Below are 15,355 nucleotides of genomic sequence, written 5' to 3'. Positions count from 1 at the left end.
TTACGGGTGACTACAGTGTCTGGAAAATATCTAAAGTATGATGACCTTGAATAGGCTTTCTTGAATATGCATTGGTTCAAGGACAAACAAGAGAGACTAAGAAGAAAACTTACTGGTACAGATATCACTATACCAAACTCTTCCACACATCCCACCTCCCATAAAAAAGCTCCATATAGATCAGTGCTATAGAAAGCCCACATATTTCCACTTCAGCATACATAACTCCTACAAGAAACAGCACACTGTGAAAAACAATGGATATGATCCTTCATTCACTAATGCAATGTCACAAAAGATTAAAAATAAACTGAACAAACAACACCAAAGTACACTCACAACTGAAAGAAGCCCACCAATTAAATATGTAAAAATGTCATACCCTGGAATAATGTCTGTTAAATTAGCAAGGCTATTCAAAAACACAGATGTAAAAATAAGCTTCAGCACCAACAACAACCTAAGTAGGAGGCTTATTCACAACATAAAACCGCCAGATACAAACCTTGATACATCTGGCACTTGGAGAAAATCTTCTCAGTTTTCAAGCTGCTTCACTTCCAATAAAATTCTCGAGCTTTAGATCGCTAGCTCTGCCATCGTTTTCATGAGTAAAATTACTGACTGCTGAGGCTGTAACTATTTATCACTTATATACCCACAGTTATGGCTGCTGGCACAAATCAGAGGGGGCTGAAACCATCCATGCACAGAAGCCAAGTTGAGCAGGTCGTAGTAGCTCTCCCCAGCCGCGGGACCGAGTAATGTCAGGTGGCGCGAGGGGCCAGCGCCACTTTTTAAACTGCCGCTCCCTCCTCCCTACAAGAGTTGCTTCCTTTCGACATTTAAAGCCCACCATCATGCCCTACTCAATGTGTGACCTGCCCTCTGTTGAAATTGATGCTGTTAATTCCAATCTGAAGCGCCTCTTTTATTCCGAAGTCCCAGTACATTGACGTATGAGTTAAGACTCTCATGTTCTCAAACAGTATTTTCTATCCATTTTTGAGGCAATGCTCACCAGTGGTCACTTGTCGATCTCCCTTTCCTTAATATGCCTCCTGTGCTCAGCACAACTCACGGCAACTGTACGAACTGTCTGGCCTATATAAATACTGCTGCACTCGGAAGGGACACAGTACACACCGGGCAAGTGAAGAGCTATGTCGTGTTTAGCAGGGCACAACATATCTAGTATCTTGGGGGCAGGCAGGGACAAAGTTCTCTGCAGAACACATCTTAACTTGCTGCTCGTTGCCCAATAGTGTGGTAGGAAAACTGCTGCCGGATTGGCTTCTTCTGCCACCCCCAAGATACGAGATACATTGCACCCTGTTAAAGACGACTTATTTTGTCCCACATATACACTCATTTGAAGGTCTGAGTATTGCTTAAATCTATTAAAAATTCCTGATTCACTACTTCTTTTCAGAAGGCCACATAGAAGTAAACTGGATTTTGAGAAACTACATGAGAAATAAAGGTTGTCGTAACAGACAAATGTGTGGCATTGCCTAATATGTTTTTTGTGCCATATTTAAATGCAGTTTCCCATATTTACCGCATTTTTCCTAATAAAAAATAAAACTACTCGGTCATGGGCGAAAACATATATTAGACAATGAACAAGTATCTGATGGGTATTTTGATGCATATTACATATATACATCGTTCACAAACTACAAAAATGAAAGGGGCGTTTCACTATGTATCTTGTACCCACATTCGATATGTTTTTCTGTATTTCCTACTGCTGGAATGGATGCAAAGACAAATTCATAGTTAGGTATTGCAAACGTCTGAGTGATAGTTATATCAGTAAGCTGCACTTAATACGTTAAAAAAACATTTAGAGACATTGTCCTGAAGACATAATATTGTGTGCCATGTTAAAGATCACTCTGCCATTCATCCAATAATTCGTCATCAATTGACTTCAGTCAAACACAAAAGACTATAATCTGTAACTCTGACTACACTACAGATTAGTATGTCACCATAATCAAGATTATTCACATTCAGACCTTGTTTCCACATTTAATTTTCATAACAGAAGCTTCATTCAAGCAATCCGCATTGACTTGATGTTCCAAAATGATGGCTGATGGCAGGTCTGTATAAAGGCTGTGGTCAATAGGTGAATGACATTACTTACGTTAATAGACCTGCTTACAGCTCCAATCATCAGGCGGCGATGTCACGCATTCGGCCTTTTTGATAACTTCGCGAAGTAATTCAGTGCAAGACTCACGTTAAGGAAATAAGCGCACGTCCTTGGAGCCTGCGAATGAGTATCGACTATCGATTTTTATATTGATATTCACGATACTGACTGCCTGGCATACTGCAGTTGGAAAATGTGTTTTATACATCTCATAACACACAGATTTTCAGAAGATGTGGCCGATATACAAGAGACATTTCCAGGTTACAATTCGCTTATTTGAAATTTTTTCACACTTACAATATTACTTTGTGAACAATTTACTTATTTAAAATTTGTCAAGCTTACAATATTTACATCCACTATAACTATCATGAATTTTTATTACATATTAGGGATCATGCTAGAAGTATTATTTCGCTCTTCATGAAATCTTCCACAGAGTTGTAGCGTCTTTCGATTAGAAAATAATGTAATTTGTATTCTAAAATATTTATCGTCTTATTCATTATGTTACAACCTTTTGTTAAGTTGTGAATTTTCACCACTCACTATGTACTGAGGAGTATGAGGACACAATTTTAAATGATGTGAGGTGAACATGAAGTTTTCTTTGTCTTGTGTAATATAAGTGTCCAAAATGTCTTTTCTTTATTAATAGCTCAGCTCTGCTGCTTAGGAAAAGAATCACCTCAGAGATGCATAAAGATGGTACAGTTAGTATTTTTAGCTCTTTAAATAATGGTCGACATGGTGCCCTCAGCTGTGCGGTGCACATGTTTCCAGTGATTCGTTTTTTACAACTTTCAAATTCGTATATTATTTACCGAGTTTCTCCAAACATTACTTACGTTAATAGAGCTACATACAGCTCTAGTCACCAGGCGGCGATGTCACAGATTCAAAGCAGTTATAGTATGCTATTTTCCTGGTGTCCATTTGAGTGGCACTGGCTAAAATTTCCATAGCAAATGCAAGGCTGTTGAATTTATTTGCTGGATACTATATGTGAATATAGTTTTTGATTGTTTGCCCTCAAAACTGTCCATGCTGATTTTTCAGATGTTTAGTCTGAAGCCATTTACATTGAACCATGTCTCCAAGTTACTTAACGTATTCATGACACTCTGTGGTATACTGTCAGAATTTTGATTTTCAATTAGGGTGTAAGTATCATCTGCAAAAAACTAAAATGAGTAATATTGAGAGGCAAGTCATATACATAGAATAGGAACAAAACTGGTCCACGAATCGAGCCTTGAAGAAAACCTTCTGACACAGTTTTCTGTCTGAGAAGTAATCTTCTTCATTTGATTATTACTCTTTGTTTACTCTCCATGAGATATGATTCAAATAATTTCACAGCAATAACCCTTATTCCGCAACTCTTTAGTCTGAAAAGCAGCAGGATATGGTTACAGAGTCGAATGCTTTTGTAAGACTACAGACTATTCCTGCATCTTATCTTTCCTATCTAATAATGAAGTAATTTTTTCAATAAATTCATTTATTGCATCTACTGTGTTTTGCCTTGTTGGATGATAAATTGGTGATTTGGAGTAATATCACACAGAGTGCTGAAGTTTTGTATCTGTAATGCAGAAATCTTTTCAAATATTTTTTATGTGACTGGAAGTCCACAAATGATAATTTCCCATATCATCTTTTGAATCTTTTTTTAAACAATGGTTTTACTTCTGGGTATTTCAAGAGATCAGGGAAGTAACATTCCTCAAATGATTTGATTACTAAGAGAGAAAGAGGATGAGCTACTATCTCGTAAGCTTTTTTAATTACTTTGGTCTATATTCCATCCCAACCTCCAGAGTCTTTGTCTTTTAAGGTATGACATTTTCAAGAAATTTTGTTGAGACTGTGTTGAATTTTTTAATACATTCACTGATATTGGCTTTCAATCCAAAACTGTTTACTTTCTGCTCGTAATTTGTTACATCTAAACCACATTTTGCTACATTTGTGAAGTACTCATTGAAGCACTCAGATATTTGAGCTGGATTAACAACATATTTTTCCTTAAATTTGATTTCTGAAATCCTTTGTTTGTAATTTTTGACTTCACTGCATATCTTATTGCCCTTGTTTTATTTCCCCTAGAATGAATGTATTATTTGCCATTTGTTTTGAAGTCTCCACAACTTTTAAAAAATAGCGTTATAGTCCCTGACATATTTTACAAAACCAGGATTTAATTGTACTTCAGCTGATTGTGTAGCTTCCATTTACTCTCATTGGAAATTTTATTCCTGGTGTGATCTATCTTATCTTACTTGTTGTCTTATTGCAATATGATCTTTGTGGGAAAGTTTCATCAAATACTTCAAGAAAACTGTTTAAGAATGTACTGAAGTTTTCATTTGTTGACTCAGAATCCCTAAGAGACCACTTTACTAAGTTTCTCATAGAATATTTCAGTATTTATTTTATTGAAACTTCTTTTGACATAAGTTTTTCTTACATTATGTTTATCGTTGTTTGCCAGTTTGACAAGCAAGGCTGAGTTATCAGAAATTCCAAAGTCTTGACAGAGTTATGTACTTCATCAAAGTAGTAATTTGTTACAATGTTATCAATGCATGTTGCTGAGTGAATACTTTCTCTGGTGAACACCAAAACATTTAGTTCAAAATCAAATGTTTCTATTCAATCAACAAATTTTGTTGATTCTTTATTGACATTTACAGTGCCTGTATTAAAACCAGCTGCTACTACAATTTCTTACTTTATTTCTTTAATTTATCTAGCAAGCATTGGAAATTCGAAAGGAATGGTGTGACTAATGCCTTTTCTAGTGTTGTATAAATTGAAACTACTAACTTATTAAGGTCTTTAACGTCTATGCAACTGATTTCAAATATAAAATCATCATTTAAACGATTATAATCTGTATTTACTTCATAGCTTATAGAAGAAACCAATAGCATGCAGCAACCACTGTGAGTTGTTTTCTCCCTGCAAGAGCTGCTTGTAACATTGAAATTTTCAATTTTATTTAATATATTTATTGTATTGGAACTAAGGGGTACCGGAGGTGTGTGCTGCTCATGTTGAAATCACTTGGTCTGAGAAACATTTATGAATAATGTACCAAACAGAAAATTTTGAAATTTTTTTAACATGTAGAGTGGTTTAGCATTGCATTTATAATGGAGTGATATTTGAGTATCTTTTCTCATGTCCTTTTTTATTAATGTCCCAACTCTTTTTTACAAAAAAATGCTTTATTTAATTAAATTGAGGTGAAACTACTGAACATATTGCCAAATGGCCGTGTTAAACTGTAAATTCTACCACTATGAGTTCTGTATAAAAATTTCATCTCCCTATTTTTTGCGGATTTTGAGAAAATTTTCCTTTAATTCAAAAAATTCTAATTTATGGGAAATGGCTTCAAAGTTTCTCAATATATCCCTGTACTGTAGGGTGGATTATCAGAGTCTTCTTCTGCATCCTCAGAAAGCTTCATTTTTGGTATTTTTCTTGGCCTGTTGTTCCATTATATTTCATATAGTTTACTCTTCTTCCTGCTCCTCTTATCCTCTCTCTGTCAATATTTCTTAGTGCTCGTAGAGTGTTCACCCCAGCTGGAAAACCTAATGCCTTCAATACTTCACACTACACACTGGTCCCTTGGTTGTAGGTTGCTATTGCATCATAAATACCAAAGTGCAGTGTTTTTAAGCCTACAAATACCCTTTTAGGAATCACTGTCCAAATTAAATTGGTAATGATCTCATTAGGATTCTGTGTTCAACTATGTAGACATTTGTGTAACAATTCTGGCTGTGCTAAGTCATGAAAACTTGGTTTTATTAGGTTTATCACAGCTGCTGGCATACTATGCATGTGATCATAGTCCTTTTGGGATCAGGTTGTGTTGAGGGCATTCATTGGAAGAGGCAATATGAAGGAATAATGCCCACACCGCTTTTTGTATGTCTCTAGAATTACTAAAATTTTGTCTTATCACATACCCATAGTGTCTCTGCAGACGTTCAATCACCTCATCAGTAAGCTGCCTTCTCACTCCTATTGCTTTCCATCACTGGGCTTACTCGAACACAAAGTTTGTTTGAGCCTTCGAAGCTGTACACACATATGTTTTTGCACGTGCCCAATGCATTCCAACTTCTCAGAACACCATCCCCAAGGTAGTATTTGTACTTAACATTGTATTTCGGAAAAATAATTTGTTTCACTGCTTCCACTTCCATTGCTCCTCTTGACCCACTAAAATTTGCCTCACAGGTACTGCTGTGCTCTCCTTTGATTTTATTTTTGCACCTACAATGCTTTGACAATATTGCAACGTCTATCACTTTGGATTATCACCACAAGTAGCAGTTACGACCCCATACAGGGATATATGACCCCTCTTTTGCAATAAACCATCTAATGCCATTACCAAGGCCCTAGAACCGCCACTCATTTCTATAGATTCCTGCACTGCTTGCTTCGTGGTTTTCAAAGCCACATCTTCAATGGAGGACCCTACGAGTTCACAGTAGTACCCACATATGCTTGGAGGCGATGGCAAGTTCATAATATTACAAAATACTTTACCAGGAGCAGACCCTTTTCCGATGGATCAAAGAATACATGCAAGTCGAACATTCACATCAAACACTCTAGATGGCCCACTTGCACTAAGGAGACTGGCATCTAAACCAAAGTGCTTTGTTATTTATTTATTTACACGTCAAGTTCCATAGGATAAAATTGAGGAGCAAATTCTCATGATCATGTAACGTGTCAGTATATGAATTTACAATATAAAAGTAATAACAGATAAAAGTGAAACCTTTATGAAATCGAAAAAAGTCAACCCATACATTTAAGTAAATGCAATCAACAATACAACAAGAGACAGCTTAATTTTTCAGGGAACTCCTCGACAGAATAGGAGGAGTGACCCATGAGGGCCAACCGCAGGTGGCCTAGCTGTTCTAAGCGCTTCACCCTGGAACCGCACGACCACTACGGTAGCATGTTCGAATCCTGCCTCGTGAATGGATGTGTGTGATGTCCTTAAGTTAGTTAGGTTTAAGTAGTTCTAAATTATAGGGGACTGATGACTTGGGGTGTTAAGTCCCATAGTGCTCAGAGCTATTTGAATCATTTTTTTGACCCATGAGGAATCGCTTCAGTTTCGATTTGAAAACCCATGGATTATGGCTGAGATTTTTGAATTCGAGTGGTAGCTTATTGAAAATGGATGCAGCAGTATACTGCACACCTTTCTGCACGAGTTAAGAAAGTCCAATCGAAATGCAGGTTTGATTCCTGCCGAGTCACTCTTGTTCCTTGACAAGGTTTAAAAAACTCTCTCTTGCTTTTGGATTACCTTTCCTAAACAGTTTGTAATTATATGTGACATTTGTTTGGGATTGTATTAAAATCTGTGCATCATGGTCTGAAAGGCCATTCACCCTTTTACTAACAGAATGCCCATCTAGCAGTGAAGAAAGAATAAAAATATTTTCTATGGCTGTGCTATCGTTCCCCTGCACCCTATTTGGAAATAATACAGTCTGCATCAGATCATATGAATTTAGGAGATCTACCAACATACTTTCTCTTGCACCATCATAGATGTTTAGTTTCACTTAATTCAACTGCCCATGCACAGCATTCAAATATCGGTTCAGTGCAGTGCTGTGATACATTTATGGGCTCAAATGGGATACCGTTTTTTTAATACATAGCCACTCCCCCACCCTGCAAGTAACTCCTTGAAAAACAGTCAGCTAATATGTATCCTAGTAAAGGAAGCCTCTGAATTATTTAAGTGGTGGTCGAAAATACCAATAATTTCCGATTCAACATCTATAAGCAGTTCACTAACCTTATCTCTAATACCACTCATATTTTGATGAAATATGCTAAATCCTTCTCTACTTGGAAACATGACAACCTCTGAAAGTGAGCCTTAGGTAGAGGGGCTTCCTCTAAGTTGCCTATCAGCTGGCTTCAATCTAAAAAAGGTGCAGCTCTAACACCAGCTACTACAGGGATTTTTCCATGAGTGATCCTACCACCACCCACTGCACTGTCACCTATAAGCTGCGCCAGCCTCCCCTACCCACACCCAATGGATCTACTGATGGACCCAACTGGCACCACTGAAATGTGACCCATGCCATCTGCCATCAGTGCCCTCTCAGGCCCCATGTTAATGCATCTAACAGCCCCATTAAGATGAGGCCAATCATGACACTGAAACAGCTGCACGAAGTGCACAATAGTGCCACCAGTTTGAGTAGCTATCTTTACCAGGTCACCACCTACATCACATTTCCCATCCCTATAAAGACTGTTCCCTGCTCCATCCACGATCACTACCTGATCCTCCTTCATAAAATTCCTACATAACTCCCCTGCCAAACCTGCACTAGGCTTCACCATGCTGGTAACATGGTACTCACTCTCCGACACTTCCTACAACTTCTAGCCCACACCTCTACCACGCGAACTATGTAGCAGAAGAACCATCTCCTTTTTGTTAGAATTTGCAATTGATCTAGGCCTCCTAACTGTAGAGGACTACTGCATGTTCCTTGCATCTACAGCTAGAGGAGGCTTCTCTCCACTCAACTCTGACAGTCAAATCTATTTCATGTATGCAAAGTATAACTGTTTGAATACCTCCTCCTCCTTCTAGCTCCCTTCTTGCCAACTGCCAGTTCACCCTTCTCAACCTATCTAGTTCCTCCTTTGTGCGTTGTAACTGCACCTGAAGGGCACTGGTCTTACGTTCCTGCTCCTCTATCAACGTACTTCTACTACAGATTCTGCATTCCCAGGAGAGGAGCTCGCTAAAATGCCTACTGGCTTCCCCACTGCATTCACCCCAGTGAAAATACTTTGAACAAATCACACACTGTAACACACTATTCACAAACGTATGACAGAACCCATACTTCTCACTCATGGAAAAATTCCTCAGCTACTGAAGAAAACTATAGTTCTACATTATCTAAGTTCAGTTATACCAGTAGAATTATTTATAGAACAAACAATAGTGGTCTCTAAATTCTCTGTCTACTAAGAATGGAACTACTGGTATTAATACTACTACACCAGAGCTAAAACCAAAAATTCAATTGGTCACTGGAATACTCAACGAAGTTAAAACATTGAATGAAAATTTCACTGAAATATTTCACTATAAACAATAAGAAACGTCAGCTAAAAACTAAAGCATGAAATTTTCTATTTCAACACACAGTAAACTCTAAAAAACACAGCGAATCAACGTTTATCTCTAGTCCCACTCTTACACTTGAACAAATTTTGCACAGAATACTTTCTTTCAGCACAGGTGATAATAGACCAATATTCAGTACATCCTTAATATTATCATTGTCACTCACATATTCACAAATTCTGTAACTTCCAACAGTCATCTTCTTATTAGAAGATGTCTCAGGGCTATAGTCAGACATGTGTTACTTAGCAGAAGAACGCATTGTTTCCGTAATTGCAGCATCACAACTTGGTGTTAGTGCTAACTTCTTTTCCTCATGTTCTTCCTCCTCTTACATGCACGATTACTAAAACGTGGCATGGTCACCAGAAGGATACTTTACAGAGGAAGTATAATATTACTAACAACAGTCGCAACACTTATGTAATTCGAATCAATCAATAACACAGAGACGATGTTCTCGCTTTTAGCGCTATATTTGCCACAGAAAACAATGTAGCCATTCCGTGCACGCTCGCTGTATGGGCGACATAAGGAAATATTCAACTTCAGGACGAGAAAATGCCAAGTAGCTCGCCAAGAAGTCAGAAGAGGGTGCTAGATACATTCAGCGGCCCGACCCATTTCCTCTGAAGGCGTGGGAGAAAATGGTAATAACTCCACTTCCAGGGTGATTAGAACAATAATTGAAAGTTTACATTAAAGAGAAATGTTCAAATTAATTTTTATAGCCAAAAAATCGCAGTTTTTTTGGATTTGACTACTTTCGGCTCGCTTTAAACAAATAACTTTTTTATTTTTACATTCTGAGAGAAGAATTTGTAAGTCATCAAGTTTGTAGCTTAGGCTGCTGGAAGATTTCGAATTTAAGCTATTTTTATTCCAGTGCATCAAATAAGAATTTTCCCTTGTTTTAATGGTATTAAGCATACATTTTCCATATACGTTGTTTAGCAGTTTTCTTTTCAGTTAACAGGCGTTTTTCTTTTACATCTTCTCCAGTAAATATTAGTTTCCCTTGTTTCAATGATTTTACAAACATCTATAAACATTTTGCTGAATGTAATCGATCCTTTATCCTTTCATCATATGAATAACCTGATGTAAACAAAAACAAACGCAATGATTGATCAGAAGCCATAGCAATGTAAACTGGCGTTATTATGCTCTTGGAAATAGGTCATACTTATGCATTAGATATATTATTACTAAGGCGCACTAAATGAAACTTTAAGATCTTCAAATGTATTAACAACGTTTTTCTTAATCACACTTCAGCTACATAGTTTTTATTTCAAAAATCGTGTACAATCACAGCTTCTGCAGCATTGTGCTCTGATTGTCACACTGTTAATGTGCAGTCTGAAAATTGCTGAAGCTGCTTTTTGTTGTGTAGTGAAACACACATGTGTGAATACGATTTATAAATGCCGTAAAAAAGGCTGTTCTTAATGTTTTTCATAAATTTACGGACATAATCGTCTTTGAAGTTTTCCCAGCCACTGTATATAACACAATTGATACACAAACCCACATTGTACGTGTCGTGCATTCAGTAACGTAATGGAATGTCAACCAAATACAGTTAGTGCCATCATCTCCCCCTACCTCCCCCCACCCCATTCACTTTGAAATACCTACATCTCGCAAACATAAAACTTATCATTTTTTTGTGAATAATGCATGTCTACTTGTTTTTAATTACACATTGGACTCGAAATTCCTGTTATCATTTCAAACACAAATTCTTAATTATCTAAGTTTTATGAAAGAGTGTTCATAAAAGTTCCTTAAATTAAGAAAGCATAACAATTTAATTTTTAAGGCAAAAATGAAAAACCAAATCCTCTTTATATGGACTATGTCCATCGTTTTATAACACAGAAGTAGATAACTATCGTTGAAATATGGAAAACAATCATTTTCACAGCATCGAGCACATCATACAAATGCTGAATTTTTACATTTGCTACAGTACAATTACAATATAAATCCAACAGAACCGATCTAGGGCCAAGTTGCGGGATTTGGTCCGAGAAATAACAAGACTGTTATGCTGCCAGACATACTGCAACTAACACATCCAGCTTTTTTACATGTCACTCTCGAAAGCTGGTGGATATACAGGGTTATTGTGAGTAAAGTTAAACTTTCAAACCCCTATACAAATAACACCAAAATGACTTCAAATTGCAACAGCATATTATCTGAGAAGGTGGAAACGTATGGTAGAAGAAAAATAAATAGTTACAAAATGTAGCAATAGATAGTGCAGTAAGCATCATAATTTAATAGTGGCCAACTACAAATGTCAGATGAATCATACAACAATGCCTAAGGTGCACATTTGACATTAAACAAACCGTAACACTCAGTGTGCAAGGGTGTACAGATGTGATATTTTTGGTTACATAACCCCATCATATCACATCGGAGGGGAAAAATAGATTTTCAAGTGTCCTGAGACCAAAAACTGCATAAAAAGCATCACTCGCATTGGTATTTAATTGTCATGACGTCAAAAGCAGCATAAAAATCATCATCACATCCATTTTTAACAGTCCTGAAGCCAAAAACTGGATAAAAAGCATCAATTAGACCGACTTTTAATTGCCCTGAAACCAAAAACCACATAAAAAGCATCAATTCAAATCAAATCGGATTATTAATTTTCATGTGACTGACGCAAAACATGTTCAATATGCTGTCTACCGTTTTCTACAACAACTTGAAATCGAGAAACAGCATATTCCACAACTGATCCAAGTGTTTCCTGGTCACGTTCAGAATGTATTGCACAATGTGTGACTTCAATGCTGCTAAGTATGCAAACGAAACACGTAACACGACATCTTTCAGGTAGCCCCACAGCCAGAAGTCACACAGATTAAGATCAGGATGACCAGGCTGTAGGGAAATGGCGGCTGATAATTCTAGCATTTCCATAATGGCCCTTCAGCAGCTGCTTAACTGGATTTGCAATGCACAGAGATGTGCCATAAAAAGATCCCATCCACATGTCCACACATTTGGAGAGCTGGAATGACATGGTTGCACAAAAAAGTCTCATAGCACTTACCAGCGATGGTACAGGTAACAGGACAAGAAGCACCTGTCTCTTCAATAAAATATAGCCCTATGATAAATGATGCCTTAAACCCACACCACAGTGACCTTTTCAGGAAGAAGTGGTACTGGTTGATTTGTGTGTAGATTTATCATTGCCCACGTTCGACAATTCTGTGTATTGAAATATTCTGTCAGATTGCAGTGGGCTTCGTCTGTTCACAAAATCTTCCACAGCCAATCATTGTTCAATTCCATGTGAACAAGAAATTCTGAAGCAAATATCTCTCTTACTGGCAAGTCGACAGGAAGCAACTCGTGCACATGAGTAATTTTGAATGGATAGCCAAGAAAGCTGTTTCGGAGGATCTAATGCACCGTTCTCAGGGATATGTCCAATATTCAGGCAATTCTCCATACACAGCACATTTGCACACCGCCACTCGTCTCCTCCTGTATTGCTGAGGCCACCGCTTCCACTGACATCGAATCAGTTCGTTTCCTCCTTCTGCCAGGTTGCACACCTAAAGAACTCATCTTTTCGAATTTCTGAATCATTTTCTTCAGACACATGGCAGTCATCGGACAAACGTCTTTTTTCAAACCCTTCAGTGTCCGGGACTTCTGCAGAGCGACATGTGTGCAGTCATCATTCTTGTAATACAACTTTACAAGCAGTGTGTGATCCTGCAGTGAGACAGTCATAACAAATGTCGCAGGAATGAAAGGAGGAAGAGCCATGTACCTGACGTGTTTATATCAACTTCAATGGGTCGTGCGCAAGACAGGTGTTTTTACTTACGTATTCTGCCACATACAGCACCATTTATTAATCAGTTTTCAAACTATTTTTTTTCTTCCGCCATACGTTTTCCCCCTTCTCCGATAATATTCCATTGCAATTTGACGTCATTCTGATCAGTTATATTACTTCTACAGCGTTTTGAAAGTTTGATTATAATCACCCTGTATAACAGCTCGTCATAAAAGAAGAAAAGAAAATGCGGCGCCTGGTTGGCTTCATGGATTCTGCTGTTGACAGATTTGTTATCAACATAGCAGATGACACTCGAGAACTGGAATGTATTTATTGAATTCGGATAAGGAAGGAGCTAAGAGATTAGCAGGCGACTGACTGTAATTAATAACTTTAGTGGCTTTAGTATTCAACAGGACAGTGAAATCCCTGCAGTATGCTTTTGCATTACAGACAGCTCATTCAGAAAAATTAACCTGTATTTAAGTTAGAAATTTTAATCACTCTTGGTTGTAATTAGAATACTATGTCATGTGAGAATGCATGCATTTTATGCTTTCCATATGGTTACCTAGGAAGCGCGCTAAAGTACTGGACTTTCTCTGAATATTATTTCACTCTCTTTAAAAATTAAATTACATTCAGAGCTATATTGTTTCTTTGCTCTTCTCTTTTTACACCTGAAGTACAACTGCTCACACCATTGCAGATTAGTTGGACCACTGGCTGGTTTAATGCGCTGGTAAAGCTGTTGTACCGCATTATCGCTGAGTCTATGTTCATGTAACACAGCATAAAATGCATCCTTATGATCGTGCTTAACTGTAATGATCACAGCTTGGCTTCTGCTCCACGTGAAGCAAAATCCAATTAGCTTCAAGCAAATGCGGAAGATAACATGGCTTAATGATTATATCAGGTTATTTCTTATGATGAACAGAGTATAGGCTGTTTAGGTACAGTCCATTCTTTTCTAGACATTCCTTGCCCAAAAAATTATTTGATTTTATAAATATAGCACCTTGTCTCTCCCATTCCTCATTAATTCTGCTATAACTATCACTCACTGACCTCCTTTTTATGGTTCCCCTAATCACTATCCTGGAAGCAGGTTATTTTTTTCTGGCTGATCGCATTATATTTTTTGATTCGTTTATAATTTCCTCTTCACTGTATGCTCGGAGGGAATTCGACCCAAAAAAGAATGAAAATGGCTTTGTAATTTTTTTCGATTCTTTTTCGAGGTTTTCTTTTGAATTTGTAATGTTTTTAAACTAGTTATTGAGCTGATGGGACCTAATTTCTGGGCAGATAAAAAAATGGGTTGAAATGGCTCTAAGCACTATGGGACTTAACATCTGAGGTCATCAGTCCCGTAGACTTAAACCTAACTAATCTAAGGACATCACACACATCCATTCCTGAGGCAGTATTCGAACCTGCGACCGTAGCAGCAGTGCGGCTCCGGAGTGACGCGCCTAGAACCGCTAGGCCACAGCGGCCGGCGCCTGACAACACTTTTACAGGTTGTCACTACAACATTTTTCAACATGGAATCGCCAATTATGAGAAATTCATTTTCAGCTGCACTTTGAATACTGTAACGTGTTTTGACTTGTCCATTTGATGTAGCATTTATGCCAACTGAGTCTGCACTTTGCTTTAATTCACACAACGTGAATCACTCGTTCGCCAGGAACTCATATTTGTATCCCTCCGGGAGTGGCGTGCTTCCTTGTCTGCATTGATTATTTTGTTCTGAGATTCGTTTGAGTCATAGTTTTCATTGTGAATAAGTTCCACACATTCCTTTCTAGACGCAGTATTCCTGATTTTCGTTTTATTACTTCGCAGGACGCATCGTTATCGTTGGTTGAAACACAGTTTGTATCATTCCACAGCAGATTTTCATCGTTCCTGGCGCTGAAATCACCGTAATCATACTATTTTAGGCGCATATGCTAGGTGTTTTATTTTTTAACGCTAACAAGGCTTCTTTGGCGGATTCAATTTCTTTTTGCAGCATTTGAAGAAGACTTTCCTTTTCATTCACTTCACTCTGTAGATAATCTTTTCTCTGCGTAAATCTACGGGTAACACTCATCTCACGCTAGGTGAGGAGAGCCCTTACGTCATAGTGACG

The sequence above is a fragment of the Schistocerca gregaria genome, chromosome 1, assembly GCF_023897955.1.
Source record: "Schistocerca gregaria isolate iqSchGreg1 chromosome 1, iqSchGreg1.2, whole genome shotgun sequence".
NCBI lineage: Eukaryota > Metazoa > Arthropoda > Insecta > Orthoptera > Acrididae > Schistocerca > Schistocerca gregaria.
Note: the sequence above shows the minus strand (reverse complement) of the source record.